The sequence below is a fragment of the Artemia franciscana genome, chromosome 2 (assembly GCF_032884065.1).
Source record: "Artemia franciscana chromosome 2, ASM3288406v1, whole genome shotgun sequence".
Taxonomy (NCBI): domain Eukaryota; kingdom Metazoa; phylum Arthropoda; class Branchiopoda; order Anostraca; family Artemiidae; genus Artemia; species Artemia franciscana.
The window spans coordinates 45,896,619-45,923,091 of NC_088864.1; the positions used below are offsets into that span (position 1 = coordinate 45,896,619).

General features: G+C 33.7%; 1 long non-coding RNA gene across 1 annotated transcript in view; it reads right to left on the reverse strand.

Moving 5' to 3' along the window:
• Window positions 1-3,033: 3,033 nt before the first annotated feature.
• LOC136042793 (uncharacterized) overlaps window positions 3,034-26,473 on the reverse strand; it is a 161,038-nt gene continuing 137,598 nt past the window's right edge. The window contains exon 2 of the long non-coding RNA XR_010621434.1: window positions 3,034-3,091. This is a non-coding gene — a long non-coding RNA (uncharacterized LOC136042793). The remainder of the gene's footprint in view (window positions 3,092-26,473) is intronic.

Below are 26,473 nucleotides of genomic sequence, written 5' to 3' on the forward strand. Positions count from 1 at the left end.
TAAATTTTTGCTCTTTGACAGCCTAGATACATTTACGCTCTTATGATTTAGTCAAATTTTGAGAGCAGAAGTAGCAACAGAAGCAGCCCCGGAAGCGGAAACTTAATACCCTCAATTGTTCTTGGTATATTCCTGAGATGTCTTATTGGCAACTGGCAGACACACAGTCCATTTAAATTCAATTTCAAAGCAATATGTAGTTTTAATATGGGCAAATTACATAACTGTGGGGCGTTGATCTACCCAATAACACTAGAGATATATTTACTTGATCGTTCAGCTATGCTGAAAAAATGGTTGTCTAAACATTTTAATTGGAAGAGTTTGGAAAATTATGAGCCAAAGAGGAGGAATGACTACCTCCAATCAATTTTTACTCTTAAAGAGGGCACTAAAACTTCTAATTTCCAATCAAATTAGATCTTTTTAAATGTGAATGAACTACTAGTTATGACAGAGCGGTGCTGCCTATATCCTTATATGCCCTTTATTGCTTATATGCCCTTTTAATACCTGCATGCACATAGTTTTTCGTTTAATTAAAACTCCCCTTAAACATTCCCTAAGAATTTCAACTTAATACCATTAGCGTCGTTAGTTATAGTAGCCATACAAGCGATATTAAATTTATGCACACAGTACATTCTGTCTATTTCTAGATTCACCACAACTTGACCGAAAGAGTATAACCACTAATGTAAGCTGTTATTTTGATGTTGGTTTGTCAGCCTTTTGACAATCTACATGATCCAAGTTCGTTGTGATTTAGTTCAACATCTGCCTAAATATTCCATGGAAGCTTTATTTTAATGCCCTTGACATATGTAGAAGAATAGTTGCAGTAGCATTAGTAGCACTATGAACGTAGCACCTTCAGTATTTTTCAACATCTTCTTTGACACACGATTTATGTTCCAATTTAATAACACCGACCGTTTCTGAAGCATTTCTGAAGCGTCCTCTTGACAGCCTATGTGAGCATAGTTTGTTTTGATTTAGTTCAGTACATTTTTAATATTGCCCAAAATTTCCGCCATAATTTACTTAGTAGTAGTAGTAGTACCACTAGTTATAGTAATAGCAGTAGTAGTAATAGTAGCAGTATCAATGGTAGTAGTCTTAGCTTTAGTAGCAGTAGTTGTAGTGGTAGCAATAATAATAATAACAGCAGTAGTAGTAGCTGCAGGAGTAGAAGCAGAAGTATTATGATGCAAACGTTCCTCGGCACGCTTTCTTTTGGCATTATCTCTTTGAGCCGCAACCCTGTTTTCACGTTGTTCTTGTGACTCCTCGGCATGATTTTTTCGGTAATTTCTCTTTGAGCCTCAAGCCCGTTTTTACGTCGTTTTTGTGATTCCTCGGCACGCTTTCTTTTGGTATTTTCTCTTTGAGCCACGAGACTTTTGGCATTAACTCTTTGAGCCGCTTCCTCGGCTGTTTCTTCTGCCATTATAGGATTTATACTAAAATTTCTCTTTGAATTAACTCTTTGAGCAGCTTCCTCGGCTGTTTCTTCTACCATTGTAGGATTTATACTGAAATTTCTCTTTGAATTGCCCCCTTATATACTTATAATGACGTCATATACAAAGCCATATATACTTATAATGACGTCATATGCGTACAAAAACCAAAACAAACATACAACTTATTTATATATATATATTTATATATATATATATATATATATATATATATATATATATATATATATATATATATACTAGCTGTTGGGGTGGCGCTTCGCGCCACCCCAACACCTAGTTGGTGGGGGCGCTTCGCGCCCCCCCCAAGCCCCCCCGCGCGCGTAAGTCGTTACGCGCCATAATAGTTACGCGCCATTGTAGTTGTGTCCCTATGTCCCACCTGTGAATATAGATAGATATATATATATGGTTTTAACTACGTAAAACTTGCGAATATACAACATTCTTTGCTGTCCCATTGTCTTTGCATATAAATAGATTGTCAGGTTTACCGACTCTTGAACATGCAACATATAATGGTCCATGGGAAAACAATCTGTATTCAGATCTATACCTCATGATTCTAATGATTGCCCTTGAGCTTTGTTGATGGTGATTGCTAATCGACCATTCCCTGTCCCGGTGTCCCGGTCGTCATTTACATCCCCCTGTTTCCCCCGGTGTCCCCGTTGTAGTTGTGTCCCTGTGTCCCGGTCGTCATTTATATTCCCTGTGTCCCGGTCGTCATTTGTATCCCGGTGTCCGGTCTGTATATACATTCGTTTTTTAGTTTATTTTTTCTCCTTTATTTTTTTCCTTTTTTTTTCTTTTTTAGCTTATTTAGATTTTTAGATTTTTTAGTTTTTTTATTAGTTTTTAGTTTTTTTTTCTTTTTAGTTTTTTTGTCCCGGTCGTCATTTATATCCCCCTGTTTCCCCCGGTGTCCCCCGTTGTAGTTGTGTCCCTGTGTCCCGGTCGTCATTTATATTCCCTGTGTCCCGGTCGTCATTTGTATCCCGGTGTACCAGTCTGTATATACATTCGTTTTTTAGTTTTGTTTTTCTCCTTTATTTTTTTCCTTTTTTTTTCTTTTTTAGTTTATTAGATTTTTAGATTTTTTAGTTTTTTATTAGTTTTTAGTTTTTTTTTCTTTTTAGTTTTTTTGTAGTTTTTACCTTCTTTTTAGTTTTGTTAATTTTTTTTTTTACTTGTGTCCTGGTCGTCATTTATACTCCCTGTGTCCCGGTGCTTTGTTGATTGCTAATCGAACATTCCTTTTGTCCTGGTCGCTTTCTCTTTGAGTGTCGTCATTTATTTTTTTCTTTTTTAGTTCTTTTAGTTTTTACCTTTTTTAGTTTTTTTAGTTTTTTACCTTTTTTTAGTTTTTTTAGTTTTTTTAGTTTTTTAGCTTTTTATTTTTTTTATTAGTTTTTAGTTTTTTTGTAGTTTTTGCCTTTTTTTTAGTTTTTTTAGTTTTTTAGCTTTTTTATTAGTTTTTAGTTTTTTTTGTAGTTTTTGCCTTTTTTTAGTTTTTTTAGTTTTTTAGCTTTTTTATTTTTTTTATTAGTTTTTAGTTTTTTTTGTAGTTTTTGCCTTTTTTTAGTTTTTTTCAGTTTTGACGTCACCTGATCCAGTTTTTTCAGGTGACGTCACCTGATCCACGATCCACAGATCCACAGACAACTTATTTTTATATATATAGATAGTTTTTTTTTTTACTTATGTCCTGGTCGTCATTTATACTCCCTGTGTCCCGGTGCTTTGTTGATTGCTAATCGAACATACCTTTTGTCCTGGTCGCTTTCTCTTTGAGTGTCGTCATTTATTAGTTTTTTCCTTTTTTTTTTTAGTTTTTTATTGGTTTTTACCTTTATTTTAGCTTATTTTTCAGTTTTTTCCTTTTTTTTAGTTTTTTTTTATTTTTCATTTTTTTTTAGTTTTTTACCTTTTTTAGTTTTTTTAGTTTTTTTAGTTTTTTTAGTTTTTTAGCTTTTTTACTTTTTTTATTAGTTTTTAGTTTTTTTTTGTAGTTTTTGCCTTTTTTTAGTTTTTTCAGTTTTTTTTTAGTTTTTCATTGGTTTTTACCTTTATAGTTTTTTTAGTTTTTTAGCTTTTTTATTTTTTTTATTAGTTTTTAGTTTTTTTTGTAGTTTTTGCCTTTTTTTAGTTTTTTCAGTTTTGACGTCACCTAATCCAGTTTTTTCAGGTGACATCACCTGACACATCCATCCACACATCCATCCACACATCCACAGACAGACAACTTATTTTTATATATATAGATATATATATATATATATATATATATATATATATATATATATATATATATATATATATATATATATATATATATATATATAAAAATAAGTTGTCTGTCTGTCTGTGGATCAGGTGACGTCATGTTTCTGTGTTGACTGACGTCAAGAAATTAGTTGTCGTCATTTTTGCTTTGACGGTGACGTCATTCAAGATATTTAAGACATATATTCACGTAGAAATCTATTAATGTTTAAGTTTACAATGACTGATGAACTTACCATGGCAAAAGCCGATGAAGATGCTCAAAGAGTATGCCAAAAAACTTGCTGCTGATAGAGAAAGTCAGAAAAGAAAGCGTGCCGAGGAATCAAAAGAACAGCAAGGAAACAGGCTTGAGGCTGATAGAGAAAGAAAGAACAGAAAGCGTGCCGAGGAATCAAAAGAACAGCAAGGAAACAGGCTTGAGGCTGATAGAGAAAGAAAGAACAGAAAGCGTGCCGAGGAATCAAAAGAACAGCAAGGAAACAGGCTTGAGGCTGATAGAGAAAGAAAGAACAGAAAGCGTGCCGAGGAATCAAAAGAACAGCAAGGAAACAGGCTTGAGGCTGATAGAGAAAAAAAGAACAGAAAGCGTGCCGAGGAACTACCAGAGCAACGCGGAAGCAGACTTGCTGCTAAAAGAGAAAGTGAAAAAAGAAGGCGTGCCGAGGAATTACAAGAACAGCAAGAAATCAGGCTTGCTGCTGATAGAGAAAGTAAGAAAAGAAAGCGTGCCGAGGAATCACAAGAACAGCAAGAAATCAGGCTTGCTGCTGATAGAGAAAGTAAGAAAAGAAAGCGTATCGAGGAATCAGAGCAACCTGAAAGTTATCGCCTGGCATTCAGGTACAACCCAGTCGATGATTATAGCTTGAGTAGATGTGTTCAAATCGGGACAATGTCTAAAATTTGTCCCTATTTCAAGGCCTTGAAATTCAATGGTGAAACAATGGGAATGTGTTGCGCCTCAGGAAAAGTTAAACTTCCTCTATTGGCTGCACCACCAGAGCCATTGAAGACGAATGAATGCTTGCCTGAAAAATTCTAATTTATGGGCACACGTAAAAATATTAAAATTAACTACAAATATGGGTGTTCGATTGCAAAACGATGACTCTGGTCAAACATTTTCAGATCAATTGCCTTACAATTGGAAACGGAAAGCTCCCAGTAGACTCAATTTCAGGACGTATACAACTACCTGCTGATTTCTGTAATTTAGTGACGTCCAAAAATGAATTGATTGAAAAAGTATTTCCGAATATTCTAAAAAATTATAAAAATAATAAATGGCTAAATGAAAGAGCGATTCTCGCACCCAAAAATATAGACGTCCACGAAATCAACAATATTGTTTTGACCAAGATTCGAGACCAGGCAGTCCTTTACAAGTCAGTCGACACAGTTTTGGAACCAAATGAAGCGGTTAATTATCCATCTGAATTTTTAAATTCCATAGATCTTTCAGGGTTTCCACCACACGTGCTACAACTAAAAATAGGCGTACCAATAATACTTTTAAGAAATATAAACCCACCAAAGCTTTGCAATGGCACTCGACTTGCCGTAAAAAAAAACAATGGAAAACCTAATAGAGGCCACAATCTTGACAGGGCCTTTTAAGGGTGAGGCTGTTCTTATTCCTCACATTCCCATGATTCCAACGGATCTGCCTTTTCAATTTAAAAGATTGCAATTCCCAATTCGATTAGCATTTGCAATCACCATTAACAAAGCTCAAGGTCAATCATTAGAAAAATGTGGTATAGATCTTAATACTGATTGTTTTTCCCATGGACAATTGTACGTTGCATGTTCGAGGGTCGGTAAACCTGACAATCTATTTATATGCAGCGACAATTGGACAGCGAAGAATGTTGTATATTCGCAAGTTTTACGCAGTTAATTTGTATTGTATCTATCTATCTATCTATCTATATAAAAACGAGTTGTGTGTATACATGTTTGTTTGTTTGTAAAAAGAGCGTTTGCATATGATGTCATTATTAGTACATACGGCTTTGTATATGCAGAGACAATGGGAAAACCAAGAATGTTGTATATTCGCAATTTTTACGTAGTTTAACTCCTGCAGACGAAATGAATGCTTGCCTAAAAAATTCTAATTTATGGGCACAGGTAAAAATATTAAAATTAACTACAAATATGCGTGTCCGATTGCAGAACGATGACTCTGGTCAAACAGTAGACTCAATTTCAGGACGTATACAACTACCTGCTGATTTCTGTAATTTAGTGACGTCCAAAAATGAACTGATTGAAAAAGTATTTCCGAATATTCTAGAAAATTATAAAAATAATAAATGGCTAAGTGAAAGAGCGATTCTCGCACCCAAAAATATAGACGTCCACGAAATCAACAATATTGTTTTGACCAAGATTCGAGACCAGGCAGTCCTTTACAAGTCAGTCGACACAGTTTTGGAACCAAATGCAGCGGTTAATTATCCATCTGAATTTTTAAATTCCATAGATCCTTCAGGGTTTCTACCACACGTGCTACAACTAAAAATAGGCGTACCAATAATACTTTTAAGAAATATCAACCCACCAAAGCTTTGCAATGGCACGCGACTTGCCGTAAAAAAAAAACAATGGAAAACCTAATAGAGGCCACAATCTTGACAGGGCCTTATGAGGGTGAGGCTGTTCTTATTCCTCGCATTCCCATGATTGCAACGGATCTGCTTTTTCAATTTAAAAGATTGCAATTCCCAATTCGATTAGTATTTGCAATCACCATTAACAAAGCTCAAGGTCAATCATTAGAAAAATGTGGTATAGATCTTAATACTGATTGTTTTTCCCATGGACAATTGTACGTTGCATGTTCGAGGGTCGGTAAACCTGACAATGTATTTATATGCAGCGACAATTAGACAGCGAAGAATGTTGTATATTCGCAAGTTTTACGCAGTTAATTTGTATTGTATCTATCTATCTATCTATCTATATAAAAACGAGTTGTGTGGATGCATGTTTGTTTGTTTGTAAAAAGAGCGTTTCCATATGACGTCATTATTAGTACATACGGCTTTGTATATGCACAGACAATGGGAAAGCCAAGAATGTTGTTTATTCGCAATTTTTGCGTAGTTTGAAACACATATATAAATCTATCTTTATTCACAGGTGGGACACAGGGACACAACTACAATGGCACATAACTAATATGGCACGTAACGACTTACGCGCGCGGGGGGGCTTGGGGGGGCGCGAAGCGCCCCACCAACTAGGTGTTGGGGTGGCGCGAAGCGCCACTCCAATAGCTAGTATACATATATATATATATATATATATATATATATATATATATATATATATATATATATATATATATATATATATATAGATTTTTTCTTTTTTAGTTTTTTTCTTTTTTAATTATTTTTAGTTTTTTTTTTAATTTTCCAGTTTTTTCTTTTTTAGTGTCTTTTCATTTTTTTATTTTTTAGTTTTAACCATTTTTAATTACTTTTTTTCTTCTTTTTTAGATTTCTTTTTCTTCTTTTTGAAATTTTTCTCATTTTTTAGTATTTTTTTAGTTTTTTTCTTTTTTGTTTTTTTTTGTTTTTTTCTCTTTTTTAGTTTTTTCTTTTTCAGCTTTTTTTCCTTTTTTTATTTTTTTTGTTATTGTTTTTCTTTCTTTTTTCTTTTTCTTTTTTTAGTTTTTTCAATTTTTTTTCTTTTATCACTTTAATTTTTTGGGTTTTTAACCTTTTTCTAATTTTTTTATTTTTTTTCTTCCTTTTTTTAGTTTTCGTCTTCTTCTTAATTTTTAGCTTCTTTCCTTTTTTTATAGAATACTAGCTGTTGGTGTGGCGCTTCGAGCCATACCAACACCTAGTTAGTGGGTGCCCCCCCCCCCCCCCCAAGCCCCCCGCGCACGCAAGTCGTTACGTGACATTGTAGTTGTGTCACTCTGTCCCAACTGTGAATATAGGTTGATATATATATATATATATATATATATATATATATATATATATGTTTTTAACTATGTAAAACTTGCGAATATTCTTCGCTGTCCCATTGTCTGTGCATGTAAAAAGATTGTCAGGTTTACTGACTCTTGAACATGCAACATATAATTGTCCATGGGAAAACAATCCGTATTCAGATCTACACCGCATTTTTTTAATGATTGTCCTTGAGCTTTGTTGATGGTGATTGCTAATCGAATATTCCCTGTGTCCCCGTCGTCATTTATATATACCCCTATGCCCTTCAGGCGTCCCCGTTGTAGTTGTGTCCCTGTGTCCCGGTCGTCATTCCCTGTGTCCCGGTCGTCATTTGTGTCCCGGTACCTCGGTCTGTAATTTGTCTTTGAGTGTCCTGGTCGTCATTTATATTTCCTGGGTCTCGGTCGTCATCTGTGTCCCGATGTCCCGGTATGTTATTTCACTTTGAATGTCCGGGTCGTCATTTATATTCCTTTTGTCCCGGTCGTCATTTGTTTCTCGGTGTCCCAGTCTGTAACGTCATAAAGTCTTCAATGGCTCTGGTGGTGCAGCCAGTTGAGGAAGTTTAACTTTTCCTGAGGCGCAACACATTCCCATTCTTTCTCCATTAAATTTTAAGGCCTTGCAATAGGGACAAATTTTGGACATAGTCCCGATTTGAACACATCTGCTCAAGCTATAATCATTGACTGGGCTGTACCTAAATGCCAGGCAATAATTTTCAGGTTGCTCTAGTGATTTCTCGGCACGCTTTCTTTTGGCATTATCGCTTTAAGCCGCAAGCCTGTTTTCACGTTGTTTCTTCAGCACGATTTCTCAATATTTTTCAATTTGTCAATGTTCATTCTAACAGTGACACTTGGAAAAATCTTCACGTGCCAAGCATGCTAAAGCTCAACAATTTATAACAAACATCTACTTTAAGGTTTTCGAATTACTTTAATCTATTGTCAAAATATATTAAAATATTTGTGCAATTCCCAGTTTTTTACATTTTAGACAATTTAATAAAATTGAAAGAGCCTCAATTTTTTTGAATACTCATTATTCAAAAGTTTTTTCATTTTTTTTTTTTTTTTTTTTTGGTTTCGTTTTAAGTTTTTTTTTGTTTTTTTTTCTTTGTTTTTCTTTAGTTTTGTATTTTTTATTTTTTTATTTTTTAGTTTTTTTCTTTTTCTTTTTTTTCTTTTTTTCTTTGTTTTAGTTTTTGATTTTGTAGTCTTTTAGTTTTTCTTTTGTAATATTTTTCTTTTTTGTTTTATTCTTTTCTTAGATTTTTGATTTTTTTTTCAGTTTTTCTGTTATTTTAGTTTTTATTTTTAATTTTTTTAGTTTGTTCTTTTTTAATTTGTATTCTTTTTTAGTTTTTTCTTCTTTATTTAGTTTTTAATTTTTATATTTATATTTTAATTTTATATTTTTTTAGTTTTTTTTTTTAGGTTTTTTCTTTATTTAGTTTTTCCCAGTTTTTTACATTTTAAACAATTTAATAAAATTGAAAGAGCCTCAATTTTTTCGAATAATTATTATTCAAAAGTTTTTTCATTTTTTATTTTGTTTCGTTTTTAGTTTTTTTTAGTTTTTTATTTTTTCTTTCTTTTTGTTTAGTTTTTGTCTTTTATTTTTTATTCTTTTTTTTTAGTTTTTTAGTTTTTTAGTTTTTTCTTTTTCTTTTTTTTCTTTTTTTTAGTTTTTGATTTTGTAGTCTTTTAGTTTTTCTTTTTGTAATATTTTTCTTTTTTGTTTTTTTCTTTTTTTAGATTTTTGATGTTTTTTCAGTTTTTCTGTTATTTTAGTTTTTCTTTTTAATTTTTTTTAGTTTCTTCTTTTTTTAATTTGTATTTTTATTAGTTTTTCTTTTTAGGTTTTTTCTTTATATAGTTTTTCCTTTTTTTAATTTTTTTCTTTTTAGTTTTTCTTTTTTTGTGCCCCCCCCTCCCAAATCATCTGGGACGGGTAAAGTATTGCAGCAATGCAAACTTATTATTTGGGATGAGTGTACAATGGCACACAAAAAATCGCTCGAGGCTCTGGATCAATGCTTGAAAGATTTGCGAGGGAAGTCGAAACCCTTTGGCAGCACATTAATATTGCTTGCGGGAGATTTCAGGCAAACATTACCTATAATACCTAGATCAACTCCTGCAGACGAAATGAATGGTTGCCTGAAAAATTCTAATTTATGGGCACACGTAAAAACATTAAAATTAACTACAAATATGCGTGTCCGATTGCAAAACGATGACTCTGGTCAATCATTTTCAGATCAATTGCTGGCAATTGGAAACGGAAAGCTCCCAGTAGACTCAATTTCAGGACGTATACAAGTACCTGCTGGTTTCTGTAAGATAGTGACGTCCAAAAATGAATTGACTGAAAAAGTATTTCCGAATATTCTAAAAAATTATAAAAATAATAAATGGCTAAGTGATGGAGCGATTCTTGCACCCAAAAATATAGACATCCACGAAATCAACAATATTGTTTTGACCAAGATTCGAGACCAGGCAGTCCTTTACAAGTCAGTCGACACAGTTTTGGAACCAAATGAAGCGTTTAATTATCCATCTGAATTTTTAAATTCCGTGGAGCTTTCAGGGTTTCCACCACACGTGCTACAACTAAAAATAGGCGTACCAATAATACTTTTAAGAAATATCAACCCACCAAAGCTTTGCAATGGCAAGCGACTTGCCGTAAAAAAAAAACAATGGAAAACCTAAGAGAGGCCACAATCTTGACAGGGCCTTTTGAGGGTGAGGCTGTTCTTATTCCTCGCATTCCCATGATTCCAACGGATCTGCCTTTTCAATTTAAAAGATTGCAATTCCCAATTCGATTAGCATTTGCAATCACCATTAACAAAGTTCAAGGTCAATCATTAGAAAAATGTGGTATAGATCTTAATACTGATTGTTTTTCCCATGGACAATTGTACGTTGCATGTTCGAGGGTCGGTAAACCTGACAATCTATTTATATGAAGCAACAATTGGACAGCGAAAAATGTTGTATATTCGCAAGTTTTACGCAGTTAATTTGTATTGTATCTATCTATCTATCTATCTATATAAAAACGAGTTGTGTGTATGCATGTTTGTTTGTTTGTAAAAAGAGCGTGTGCATATGACGTCATTATTAGTACATACGGCTTTGTATATGCACAGACAATGGGAAAGCCAAGAATGTTGTATATTCGCAATTTTTACGGAGTTTGAAACACATATATAAATCTATCTATATTCACAGGTGGGACACAGGGGCACAACTACAATGGCGCGTAGCTAATATGGCGCGTAACGACTTACGCGTGCGGGGGGGCTAGGGGGGCGCGAAGCGCCCCACCAACTAAGTGTTGAGGTGGCGCAAAGCTTCACCCCAACAGCTAGTATATATATATATATATATATATATATATATATATATATATATATATATATATATATATATATATATATATATATATATATATATATATATATATATATATACATATATACATATATATATATATATATATATATATATATATATATATATATATATATATATATATATATATATATATATATATGTGTGTGTTTTTAACTACGTAAAACATGCGAATATACAACATTCTTCGCTGTCCCATTGTCTGTGCATATAAATAGATTGTCAGGTTTACTGACTATTAAACATGCAACATATAATTGTCCATGTGAAAAGCAATCCGTATTCAGATCTATACCTCATTATTCTAATGATGTGTCCCTCTGTCCCGGTCGTTATTTATATTCTCTGTGTCCCGGTAGTCATTTGTTTCCCGGTGTCCAAGTTTGTAATTTCTCTTTGAGTGTCCCGGTCGTCATTTATATTCCCTGTGTCCCGGTGTCCTGGTCGTCATTTGTGCCCCGGTCTGTAATTTCTATTCGAACAATCCCTGTGTCCCGGTCGTCATTTATATATCCCGCCTGTGCCCCCGGCGTCCCCGTTGTAGCTGTGTCCCTGTGTCCGGGTCGTCATTTATATTCCTTGTGTCCCGGTCGTGATTTGTGTCCGGGTGTCTCAGTCTGTAATTTCTCTTTGAGGTTCCCGGTCGTCATTTATATTCCCTGTGTCCCAGTCGTCATTTGTGTCCCGGTATGTAATTTCATCAGTTGACAAACATGTCGTCAGTCGACAAACAATTTCATGACGCATACAGCTCAATCCTTATAATGACGTCAGTCGATAAACATGACGTCAGTCGACACACAAACATGACGTCACTCGGCACACACACACACACACACACACACACAGACAACTTATTTTAATATATATAGACTAGCGATTGGGGTGGCGCTTCGTGCCAACCCAACATTAAGTTGGTGGGGGCACTTCTCGCCCCCCTCCTCAAGCCCCCGCACGCGCGTAAGTCGTTACGTGCCATATTAGTTTTGCGCCATTGCAGTTGTGTCCCTGTGTCCAACCTGTGAATATATATATATATATATAGATATATATATATATATATATATATATATATATATATATATATATATATATATATATATATATATATATATATATATATATATCTTCTATCTATATATATAAAAATAAGTTGTTTTTCTGTCTGTCGAATGACGTCATTATAAGGATTGAGCTGTATGTCGTCATGAAGTTAGTTGCCGTCATGTTTGTTATGACGATGCTTAGTATATGACGTCATTATAAGTATTTAAGAAAATCGTTCAAAGACAAATTTTTAATTGTAAGAAGATCTTGAAAGAGAAATTTTTAATATCTATCTATATATATATATAAAATAAGTTGTATGTGTGTTATGTCTGTCAAGTGACGTCATGTCATCATGTCGTCATTTCGTTATGAAGTTAGTTGTCTTCATGTTTGTTATGACGATGACATCATTAAAGGTATTTAAGAAATTCGTTCAAAGACAAATTTTTAATTGTAAGAAGATCGTGGACGGAAAAACGTTTAATTGTAAAATGACTGAAGAACCTACAATGGCAACAGCCGAGGAAGCTGCTCAAAGAGTCTACGCCAAAAAACTTGCTGCTGATAGAGAAAGTCAGAAAAGAAAGCATGCCGATGAATCACAAGAACAGCAAGAAAACAGGCTTGCGGCCAATAGAAAAAGTAAGAACAGAAAGCGTGCCGAGGAATCACAAGAGCAACGTGAAAACAGGCTTGCGGCTTCAAGAGATAATGCCATATTAGGAATGTCCAATTTCCGTCAACGAAGGCGTGTCGAGGAACTACCAGAGCAACGCGAAACCAGACTTGCTGCTAAAAGAGAAAGTGAAAAAAGAAGGCGTGCCGAGGAATCACAATAGCAACGTGAAAACAGGCTTGCGGCTTCAAGAGATAATGACAAAAGAAAGCGTGCCGAGGAATCACAAAAGCAACGTGAAAATTATCGCAGGGCATTCAGGTACAGCCCAGTCGATGATTATAGTAGATGTGTTCAAATCGGGACAATGTCTAAAATTTGTCCCTACTGCAAGGCCTTCAAATTTAATGGTGAAACGATGGGAATGTGTTGCGCCTCAGGAAAAGTTAAACTTCCTCAACTGGTTGCAACCCCAGAGCCATTGAAGACTTTGCTTACTGGAACTACGTCAGAATCTAAGCGTTTTTTTTATCAAAAATCAGAAAATGTAGCTCATGTTTCCAAATGACGTCGTTTGGTGCCCAAATCGAAAATCCAGATCAATTTATGCCTACTTTCAAAGTAAAAGGGCAAATTTATCATAGAGCAGGGTCCCTTCTACCATTCTCAGGCGAGAATCATAAATTTTTACAATTGTACTTCATCAGTGATAGAAATTCTGAATTGAATGCACGTTGCGAAATTTTTCCCGACGTTGAAAGGACAGTCGTTTCCCAATTGCAACATCTTTTCCACGAAAATAATAATTTTGTGTGTCTGTTCAAAACAGCCATCGATTTGATGCCTACTGATACGCATAAAATTGTTATTTCCGCTGACATAACTTCTCCTGGCCAACATGTGCGTAGATACAATGCTCCAACTATCGACGAAGTGGCAATCGTTATGGTTGGTGATCAGTTTTTACCTCGAGATATTATTCTTCATAAGCGAAACGCTCAGTTGGTAATCATTTTTTGGAATGGAGCCGACGGCTATCACTTTAATATTAAATTGATAAATCCAGCCACTAACAAAGAAATGAATAAGAAATGCAGTGCAATGCATTATTATTCCTATAGACTAATGATTCGGCAGGATGAAGACAATTATATTTTAAAATGCCGTCAATTGTTTCACCAATACATCGTTGATATGTATGCAAAAATTGAATCAGAACGTTTGCTATTTATCCGTCTGAATCAGACCAAGCTCCGCTCTGAACAATACATTCATTTGCGAGATGCAGTTGTAAATGACGGTAATACCACAAACGTTGGAAGATTAACGATTTTACCTTCGTCATATGCTGGCAGTCCCCGTCATATGCATGAATATGCTCAAGATGCTATTGCGTATGTTCGTCTCTATGGTCGTCCAGATTTATTTATTACATTTACATGTAATCAATCTTGGGACGAGATACAGCAGCTTTTACTTCAAGGACAATCGGCGGTTCACAGACATGACATTACGGCCCGTGTCTTCCGGCAAAAGTTGAAATCACTGATAAACTACATAGTAAAACTTGAAGTGTTTGGGTCAGTGCGATGCTGGATGTACTCAGTGGAATGGCAAAAACGAGGATTGCCACACGCACATATACTAATCTGGCTACATTATAAAATTACTTCTAATGAAATTGATGATGTGATTTCCGCTGAAATACCTGATGAAAATGTCGATAAGGGGTTATATGATATTGTTGTAAAAAATATGATACATGGACCTTGCGGTGCTCTGAACGAAAATTCACCATGCATGGCCAAAGGAAGGTGCACAAATCAATATCCTCGACTTTTAGTACCCAACACAATTACTGGCAATGATGGTTACCCACAATATAGAAGAAGATCTACTGAAGATGGCGGTAAAACAGCAATAATAAAGAAGCGTTACGGTACCACCATCGAAGTAGATAACCAGTGGGTTGTTCCATATTCCCCATTATTATCAAAAACATCTAATGCACACATAAACGTTGAATACTGTAACTCCGTAATCGTCAACTCCAAGTCAAATTCGTGCATTGTTTGAAATCATGCTAACAACTTAATCTCCTTCAACTCCTACAGAGTTACGGGAAAAATATAAATCGAAAATGTCCGAAGATATACTCCATCGAAAACAGTTAGAGACGTCAGACATGACTTTTGATTTTACATCAGAAGCAAACCTCTTCAGGATTTGGGAATGCCTTCACCTAATCGTACCGCTGCTGTTTCGGCATGTGTAGAATTGGATCGTGAACAAAGTTACAGTACGAGTGATCTATTGTCATATGTACAAAATAACATTTCCAAGTTAACGTCGGAACAAAAAGACATTTATGATACGATAATGTATTGTGTCGATAACAACGTTGGAGAAATTTTCTTTTTGGATGCGCCAGGAGGTACTGGTAAAACGTTTGTGATAAAACTGATTCTGGCATCAATTCGATCAAAAAATGATATAGCGTTGGCAATTGCGTCGTCCTGAATAGCCGCAACGTTGCTGCCTGGTGGAAGAACTGGTCATTCCGCTTTGAAATTGCCTCTGAATTTGCATTCTACAGAAACTCCCACGTGCAATATTTCCAAATCATCTGGGATGGGTAAAGTATTGAGCAATGCAAACTTATTATTTGGGATTAGTGCACTATGGCACACAAAAAATCGCTCGAGGCTCTGGATCAATGTTTGAAAGATTCGCGAGGGAATTCGAAACCCTTTGGCAGCACATTAATATTGCTTGCGGGAGATTTCAGGCAAACATTACCTATAATACCTAGATCAACCCCTGCAGACGAAATGAATGTTTGCCTGAAAAGTTCTAATTTATGGGCACACGTAAAGACATTAAAATTAACTACAAATATGCGTGTCCGATTGCAAAACGATGACTCTGGTCAAACATTTTCAGATCAATTGCTGGCAATTGGAAACGGAAAACTCCCAGTAGACTCAATTTCAGGACGTATACAACTACCTGCTGAATTGTGTAATTTAGTGACGTCCAAAAATGAATTGATTGAAAAAGTATTTCCGCATATTCTAAACAATTATAAAAATAATAAATGGCTAAGTGAAAGAGCGATTCTTGCACCCAAAAATAAAGACGTCCACGAAATCAACAATATTGTTTTGACCAGGATTCGAGACCAGGCAGTCCTTTACAAGTCAGTCGACACAGTTTTGGAACCAAATGAGGCGGTTAATTATCCATCTGAATTTTTAAATTCCGTGGATCTTTCAGGGTTTCCACCACACGTGCTACAACTAAAAATAGGCGTACCAATAATATTGTTACGTAACGCAGTTAATTTGTATTGTATCTATCTATCTATCTATCTATATAAAAACGAGTTATGTGTATGTATGTTTGTTTGTTTGTAAAAAGAGCGTTTGCATATGACGTCATTATAAGTACATAAGGCTATGTATATGCACTTACAATGGGAAAGCCAAGCATGTTGTGCATTCGCAAATTTTACGTAGTTCAAAACACATATATAAATCTTTCTATATTTATAGGTGGTACAAAGGGACACAATTACAATGGCGCGTAACTAATATGGCGCGTAACGACTTACGCTCGCGGGGGGGCTTAGGGGGGGTGCGAAGCACCCCCACCAACTAGGTGTTGGGGTGGCGTGAAGCGCCACCCCAACAGCTAGTATATATATATATATATATATATATATATATATATATACATATATATATATATATATATATATATATATATATATATATATATATATATATGTTTTTAACTACGTAAAAATTGCGAATATACAACATTCTTCGCTGTCCCATTGTTTCTGCATATAAATAGATTGACAGTTTTACCGACTCTTGAACATGAAATATATAATTGTCCATGGGATAAACAATCCGTATTCAGATCTATACCTCATGATTCTAATGATTGCCCTTGAGCTTTGTTGATGGTGATTGCTAATCGAACATTCCCTATGTCACCGTTGTCATTTATATATCCCCCTGTGCCCCCGGCGTCCCCGTTGTAGTTGTGCCCCTGTGTCCCGGTCGTCATTTATATTCCCTGTGTCCCGGTCGTCATTTGTGTCCCGGTGTCCCCGTCTGTATATACATTCGTTTTTGAATTGGTATATGATGAAATAAATTTTTGCATATTTCCCCTTTTTTCTTTTTAGTTTTTTTTGGTTTTTACCTTTTTTTTAGTTTTTTTAGTTTTTTTGACGGGGACACAGACGGTGTCCCCGTCTGTATATACATTCGTTTTTGAATTGGTATATGATGAAATAAATTTTTGTATATTTCCCCTTTTTTCTTTTTTGTTTTTTTTTTTGGTTTTTACCTTTTTTTTAGTTTTTTTAGTTTTTTTCTTTTTTCTTTTTAGTTTTTTTTTTAGTTTTTACCTTTTTAGTTTTTTTTTGTTTTTATTCTTATTTTTTTAGTTTTTTTTTCTCCTTTATTTTTCAGTTTTTTCCTTTTTTATTTTTTCCTCGGCACGCTTTCTTTTCTTACTTTCTCTATCAGCCGCAAGTTTTTTGGCATAGAATCTTAGAGCAGCTTCCTCGGCTGTTGCCATTGTAGGTTCTTCAGTCATTTTACAATTAAACATTTTTCCATCCACGATCTTCTTACAATTAAAAATTTGTCTTTTGAGCAGCTTCCTCGGCTGTTGCCATTGGAGGTTCTTCAGTCATTTTACAATTAAACATTTTCCGTCCACGAGCTTCTTACAATTAAAAATTTGTCTTTGAACGATTTTCTTAAATACCTTTAATGACGTCATCGTCATAACAACCATGACGACAACTAACTTCATGACGAAATGACGACATGATGGCATGATGTCACTCGACAGACCCACAGGAAACTTATTTTTATAGATAAACTAGCTGTTGGGGAGGCGCTTCGCGCCCCCCCCAAGCCCCCCCGTGCGCGTAAGTCGTTACGCGCCATATTAGTTACGCGCCATTGCAGTTGTGTCCCTGTGTCCCACCTGTGAATATAGATAGATTTATATATGTGTTACAAACTACGTAAAGATTGCGAATATACAACAATCTTGGCATTCCCATTGTCTGTGCATATACAAAGCCGTATGTACTAATAATGACGTCATAGGCAAACGCTCTTTTTACAAACAAACAAACATGCATACACACAACTCGTTTTTATATGGATAGATAGATAGATAGATACAATACAAATTAACTGCGTAAAACTTGCGAATATACAACATTCTTCGCTGTCCAATTGTCGCTGCATATAAATAGATTGTCAGGTTTACCGACCCTCGAACATACAACGTACAATTGTCCATGGGAAAAACAATCAGTATTAAGATCTATACCACATTTTCTAATGATTGACCTTGAGCTTTGTTAATGGTGATTGCAAATGCTAATCGAATTGGGAATTGCAATCTTTTAAATTGAAAAGGCAGATCCGTTGGAATCATGGGAAAGCGAGGAATAAGAACAGCCTCACCCTCAAAAGGCCCTGTCAAGATTGTGGCCTCTATTAGGTTTTCCATTGTTTTTTTTTTCAGCAACTCGCGTGCCATTGCAAAGCTTTGGTGGGTTGATATGTCTTAAAAGTATTATTGGTACGCCTATTTTTAGTTGTAGCACGTGTGGTGGAAACCCTGAAAGATCTATGGAATTTAAAAATTCAGATGGATAATTAACCGCTTCATTTGGTTGCAAAAGTGTCGACTGACTTGTAAAGGACTGCCTGTTCTCGAATCTTGGTCAAAACAATATTGTTAATTTCGTGGACGTCTATATTTTTGGGTGCGAGAATCGCTCTTTCGCTCAGCCATTTATTATTTTTTTAATTTTTTAGAATACTCGGAAATACTTTTTCAATCAATTCATTTTTGGACGTCACTAAATTACAGAAATCAGCAGGTAGTTGTATACGTCCTGAAATTGAGTCTACTTGGAGCTTTCCGTTTCCAATTGCCAGCAATTGATCTGAAAATGTTTGACCAGAGTCATCGTTTTGCAATCGGACACGCATTTTTGTAGTTAATTTTAATATTTTTACGTGTGACCATAAATTAGAATTTTTCAGGCAAGCATTCATTTCGTCTACAGGAGTTGATCTAGGTATTATAGGTAATGTTTGCCTGAAATCTCCCGCAAGCAATATTAATGTGCTGCCAAAGGGTTTCGACTTCCCTCTCAAATCTTTCAAGCATTAATCCAGAGCCTCGAGCGATTTTTTCTGTGCCATTGTGCACTCATCCCAAATAATAAGTTTGCATTGCTGCAATACTTTAACCATCCCAGATGATTTGGAAATATTGTACGTGGGAGTTCCTGTAGAATGCAAATTCAGAGGCAATTTCAAAGCGGAATGAGCAGTTCTTCCACCAGGCAGCAATGTTGTGGCTATTCCGGACGACGCAATTGCCAACGCTATATCATTTTTTGATCGAATTGATGCCAGAATCAATTCGATCAGAATCAATTCGATTACCGTTCTTGTGATTCCTCGGCACGCCTTCTTTTTTCACTTTCTCTTTTAGCAGCAAGTCTGCTTTCGCGTTGCTCTGGTAGTTCCTCGGCACGCTTTCTGTTCTTTCTTTCTGTATCAGCCTCAAGCCTGTTTCCTTGCTGTTCTTTTGATTCCTCGGCACGCTTTCTGTTCTTTCTTTCTCTATCAGCCTCAAGCCTGTTTCCTTGCTGTTCTTTTGATTCCTCGGCACGCTTTCTTTTCTGACTTTCTCTATCAGCAGCAAGTTTTTTGGCATAGACTCTTTGAGCATATTCATCGGCTTTTGCCATTGTAAGTTCATCAGTCATTTTAAACTTAAACATTAATAGATTTCTACGTGAACATATACGTCTTAAATATCTTTAATGACGTCATCGTCATAGCAAAAATGACGACAACTAACTTGATGACATCAGTCGTTAGAGAAACATGACGTCACCTGACAGACAGACAGACACACAGACAGACAACTTATTTTTACATATATATATATATATATATATATATATATATATATATATATATATATATATATATATATATATATATATATATATATATATATATATCAGATATTGCATATATATATATATATATACTAGCTGTTGGGGTGGCGCTTCGCGCCACCCCAACACCTAGTTGGTGGGGGCGCTTCGGGCCCCCCCCAAGCCCCCCCGCGCGCGTAAGTCGTTACGCGCCATATTAGTTACGCGCCATTGTAGTTGTGTCCCTATGTCCCACCTGTGAATATAGATAGATATATATATATATATATATATATATATATATATATATATATATATATATATATATATATATATGTTTTTAACTACGTAAAACTTGCGAATATACAACATTCTTTGCTGTCCCATTGTCTGTGCATATAAATAGATTTTCAGGTTTACCGACTCTTGAACATGCAACATATAATGTTCCATGGGAAAACAATCCGTATTCAGATCTATACCTCATGATTCTAATGATTGCCCTTGAGCTTTGTTGATGGTGATTGCTAATCGACCATTCCCTGAGTCGCCATCGTCATTTATATATCCCCCTGTGCACCCCGGCGTCCCCTTTGTAGTTATGTCCCTGTGTCCCGGTCGTCATTTATATTCCCTGTGTCCCGGTCGTCATTTGTGTCCCGGTGTTCCAGTCTGTGATTTCTCTTTGAGTGTCCCAGGCGTCATTTATATTCCTTGTGTCCCGGTGTCCCGGTCGTCATTTATATCCCCCTGTGCCCCCCGGCGTCCCCATTGTAGTTGTGTCCCTGTGTCCCGGTCGTCATTTATATTCCCTGTGTCCCGGTCGTCATTTGTATCCCGGTGTCCCGGTCTGTATATACATTAATTTTTTAGTTTTGTTTTTCTCCTTTATTTTTTTCCTTTTTTCTTTTTTTTCTTTTTTAGTTTATTTAGATTTTTAGATTTTTTAGTTTTTTTATTAGTTTTTAGTTTTTTTGTAGTTTTTACCATTTTTTTTAGTTTTTTTAGTTTTTTTTTTTACTTATGTCCTGGTCGTCATTTATACTCCCTGTGTCCCGGTCGTCATTTGTGTCTCGGTGCTTTGTTGATTGCTAATTTATATTATATTTATATTTATATTTTTTATATTTATTAATATTTTTTTTAGTTTTCTTTTTCTCTTATTTTTCAGTTTTTTCCTTTTTTTTAGTTTTTTCTTTTTTAGTTTTTTTTTTTTTTTGTTTTTTACCTTTTTTTAGTTTTTTTAGTTTTTTAGCTTTTTTAGTTTTTTTATTAGTTTTTAGTTTTTTTTTTTAGTTTTTGCCTTTTTTTCGTTTTTTCAGTTTTTTTTAGTTTTTAGTTTTTTACCTTTTTTTAGTTTTTTTTAGTTTTTTAGCTTTTTTAGTTTTTTTTCTTTTTAGTTTTTTTTGTAGTTTTTACCTTTTTTAGTTTTTTTTCTTCTTTTGTATTAGTGTGAAATAATTCAGACTAAAATTCTGAAATAATTCAGACGTCGTGTAATAAAACACGACGTCACTCGACAGACAGACAGACAGACATAACCCACAAACAACTTATTTTTATATATATTTATTCATATTTTTTTAGTTTTCTTTTTCTCTTTTATTTTTCAGTTTTTTCCTTTTTTTTAGTTTTTTTCTTTTTTAGTTTTTAGTTTTTTTTAGTTTTTTACCTTTTTTTAGTTTTTTTTAGTTTTTTTAGTTTTTTAGCTTTTTTATTTTTTTATTAGTTTTTATTTTTTTTGTAGTTTTTGCCTTTTTTTATTTTTTTCAGTTTTTTTTTAGTTATTAGATTTTTACCTTTTTTTAGTTTTTTTTAGTTTTTCAGCTTTTTTAGTTTTTTTTTCTTTTTAGTTTTTTTTGTAGTTTTTACCTTTTTTAGTTTTTTTCTTCTTTTGTATTAGTGTGAAATAATTCAGACGTCATATGCGGACAAACATGACGTCACCTGATCCACAGATCCACACACAGACAACTTATTTTTATATATATAGATATATATTTAACTACGTAAAACTTGCGAATATACAACATTCTTCGCTGTCCTATTGTCTGTCCATATAAATAGATTGTCAGGTTTACCAACTCTTGAACATGCAACATAATAATTGTCCATGGAAAAACAATTCGTATTCATATCTATACCGCATTTTTCTAACGATTGCCCTTGAGCTTTGTTGATGGTGATTGCTAATCGAACATTCCCTGTGTCCCCGTCGTCATCTATATATCCCCCTGTGCCCCCGGCGTCCCCGTTGGAGTTGTATCCCTGTGTCCAGGTCGTCATTTATATTCCCTGTGTCCCGGTCGTCATTTGTGTCCCGGTATCCCAGTCTGTAATTTCTCTTAGAGTGTCCTGGTCGTCATTTATATAGATATATAGATACAGTTTCATTTCAGTTTTTTTTCTTTTTTAGTTTTTTCTTTTCTTATTTTTTTCTTTTTTAGTTTTTCTTTTTTAAGTTTCTTCTTTTTATTGATAATAAACCTCAAAGTTTTGGGTATCTGTTTTAAGGTTTTCGAATTACCTTAATCTTTTGTCAAAATATATTGAAACATTTGTGGAATTCCCAGTTTTTTTAGTTTTTTCTTTTTTTTTAGCTGTTTAGGTTTTTTTTAGTTTTTTTTTCTTTTTAGTTTTTTACCTTTTTATTTTTTTTACATTTTTCCTTTTTAAGTTTTTTTCTTTTTTTAATTTTTTATTTAGTTTTTTTTAGTTTTTTCTTTTTAGTTTTGTTTTTAGTTTTTTACCATTTTGTTTTTTCGAATTACTTTAACCTATTGTCAAAATATTTCGAAATATTTATGCAATTTCCAGTTTTTATATTCTATATTTTTATATGTATTGTCAAAATATATTGAAATATTTGTGCAATTCCCAGTTTGTTTAGTTTTTTCTTTTTTTTTTAGTTTTTTAGCTTTTTTAGTTTTTTTTAGTTTTTTATCTTTTTTATTTTTTTATGTTTTTTCTTTTTGGGTTTTTTCTTTTTTTTATTTTTTCAATTTTTAATTTTTTTTTTAGTTTTTTCTTTTTAGTTTTTTTTTAGTTTTTTACCATTTTTCTTTTTTCGAATTACTTTAATCTATTGTCAAAATATTTCGAAATATTTATGCAATTTCCAGTTTTTACATTCTAGTTTGTTTTCTTTTATATATATAGAAGATATAATCTGGCGTAACGGACAGACAACTTATTTTTATATAGATAGATATATATCTATCTATCTATATATATAAAAATAAGTTGTCTGTCTGTCTGTGGATCAGGTGACGTCAAGTTTCTGTGTCGGCTGACGTCATGAAATGAGTTGTCGTCATCTTTGCTTTGACGGTGACGTCATTAACGGTATTTAAGACATTTGTTCACGGAAAAATGTTTAATTGTAAAATGACTGAAGAACCTACAATGGCAACAGCCGAGGAAGCTGCTCAAAGAGTTTATGCCAAAAAACTTGCTGCTGATAGAGAAAGTAAGAAAAGAAAGCGTGACGGGGAATCACAAGAACAGCAAGAAAACAGGCTTGCGGCTAAAGAACGCAAAACCGCGCAGTTAGATGAAAATCCACCTGGACAGCAAGAGTCAAAACATATCAAAACTAAAAATGATAGTGATGATGATTGGGTTTGGGATTTTGACTTGGATAAGGTCATCAATGCCTACCAGATTTAAGTTAAAAAAACAAAGGTTCGTCGATATATACTTCATAGTGACGCTGAAAAATAAAGAAGAAAAAGAAAACTGAAAAAAGGTAAAAAACTAAAAAAAAAACTAAAAAGAAAAAACACTCAAAGAGAAATTACAGACCGGGACACAAATGACGACCGAGACAGAGGGAATATAAGTGACGACCGGGAACCTCAAAGAGAAATTACAGACTGGGACACCCGGACACAAATCACGACCGGGACACAGGGAATATAAATGACGACCGGGACACAGGGACACAACTACAACGGGGAGGCAGGGGGCACAGGAGGGATATATAAATGACGACCAGGACACAGGGATTGTTCGAATAGAAATTACAGACCGGGACACCGGGACAAAAATGACGACCGGGACATCGGGACACAGGGAATATAAATGACGACCGGGACACTCAAAGAGAAATTACAAACTGGGACACCGGGACACAAATGACGACCGGGACACAGGGAATATAAATGACGACCGGGACACAGGGACACATCATTAGAATAATGAGGTATAGATCTGAATACGGATTGTTTTTCCCATGGACAATTACATGTTGCATGTTCAAGAGTCAGTAAACCTGACAATCTATTTATATGCACAGACAATGGGACAGCGAAGAATGTTGTATATTCGTATGTTTTACGTAGTTAAAAACATATATTTATATATATCTCTATTCACAGGTGGGACACAGGGACACAACTACAATGGCGCGTAACTAATATGGCGCGTAACGACTTACGCGCGCGGGGGGGCCTGGGGGGGCGCGAAGCGCCCCACCAACTAGGTGTTGGGGTGGCGCGAAGCGCCACCCCAACAGCTAGTATATATATATATATATATATATATAGATATATATATATATATATATATATATATATATATATATATATATATATATAATTGCTGTCCCATTGTCTTTGCATATAAATAGATTGTCAGGTTTACCGACTCTTGAACATGCAACATATAATGGTCCATGGGAAAACAATCTGTATTCAGATCTATACCTCATGATTCTAATGATTGCCCTTGAGCTTTGTTGATGGTGATTGCTAATCGACCATTCCCTGTCCCGGTGTCCCGGTCGTCATTTATATCCCCCTGTTTCCCCCGGTGTCCTCGTTGTAGTTGTGTCCCTGTGTCCCGGTCGTCATTTATATTCCCTGTGTCCCGGTCGTCATTTGTATCCCGGTCTGTATATACATTCGTTTTTTAGTTTTGTTTTTCTCCTTTATTTTTTTCCTTTTTTTTCTTTTTTAGTTTATTTAGATTTTTAGATTTTTTAGTTTTTTTATTAGTTTTTAGTTTTTTTTTCTTTTTTTTTTGTAGTTTTTACCTTCTTTTTAGTTTTGTTAGTTTTTTTTTTTACTTATGTCCTGGTCGTCATTTATACTCCCTGTGTCCCGGTGCTTTGTTGATTGCTAATCGAACATTCATTTTGTCCTGGTCGCTTTCTCTTTGAGTGTCGTCATTTATTTTTTTCTTTTTTAGTTCTTTTAGTTTTTACCTTTTTTAGTTTTTTTTAGTTTTTTAGATGAAAATTTTTTTAGTTTTTTCCTTTTTTTCTTTTTAGTTTTTTATTGGTTTTTACCTTTATTTTAGCTTATTTTTCAGTTTTTTCCTTTTTTTTAGTTTTTCTTTATTTTTTATTTTTTTTAGTTTTTTACCTTTTTTTAGTTTTTTTAGTTTTTTTAGTTTTTTAGCTTTTTTACTTTTTTTATTAGTTTTTAGTTTTTTTTGTAGTTTTTGCCTTTTTTTAGTTTTTTCAGTTTTTTTTTAGTTTTTTATTGGTTTTTACCTTTATTTTAGCTTATTTTTCAGTTTTTTCCTTTTTTTTAGTTTTTTTTTAGTTTTTAGTTTTTTTAGTTTTTTACCTTTTTTTAGTTTTTTTAGTTTTTTTAGTTTTTTAGCTTTTTTATTTTTTTTATTAGTTTTTAGTTTTTTTTGTAGTTTTTGCCTTTTTTTAGTTTTTTTAGTTTTTTAGCTTTTTTATTACTTTTTAGTTTTTTTTGTAGTTTTTGCCTTTTTTTAGTTTTTTTTCTTTTTAGTTTTTTTGTAGTTTTACCTTCTTTTTAGTTTTGTTAGTTTTTTTTTTACTTATGTCCTGGTCGTCATTTATACTCCCTGTGTCACGGTGCTTTGTTGATTGCTAATCGAACATTCCTTTTGTCCTGGTCGCTTTCTCTTTGAGTGTCGTCATTTATTTTTTTCTTTTTTAGTTCTTTTAGTTTTTACCTTTTTTAGTTTCTTTTAGTTTTTTAGATGAAAATTTTTTTTAGTTTTTTCCTTTTTTTTCTTTTTAGTTTTTTATTGGTTTTTACCTTTATTTTAGCTTATTTTTCAGTTTTTTCCTTTTTTTATTTTTTTTTATTTTTTATTTTTTTTAGTTTTTTACCTTTTTTAGTTTTTTTAGTTTTTTTAGTTTTTTAGCTTTTTTACTTTTTTTATTAGTTTTTAGTTTTTTTTGTAGTTTTTGCCTTTTTTTAGTTTTTTCAGTTTTTTTTTTAGTTTTTTATTGGTTTTTACCTTTATTTTAGCTTATTTTTCAGTTTTTTCCTTTTTTTTAGTTTTTTTTAGTTTTTTTAGTTTTTACCTTTTTTTAGTTTTTTTAGTTTTTTTAGTTTTTTAGCTTTTTATTTTTTTTATTAGTTTTTAGTTTTTTTTGTAGTTTTTGCCTTTTTTTAGTTTTTTTAGTTTTTTAGCTTTTTTATTAGTTTTTAGTTTTTTTGTAGTTTTTGCCTTTTTTTAGTTTTTTTAGTTTTTTAGCTTTTTTATTTTTTTTATTAGTTTTTAGTTTTTTTTGTAGTTTTTGCCTTTTTTTAGTTTTTTTCAGTTTTCAGTTTTGTCACCTGATCCAGTTTTTTCAGGTGACGTCACCTGATCCATCCACAGATCCACACACAGACAACTTATTTTTATATATA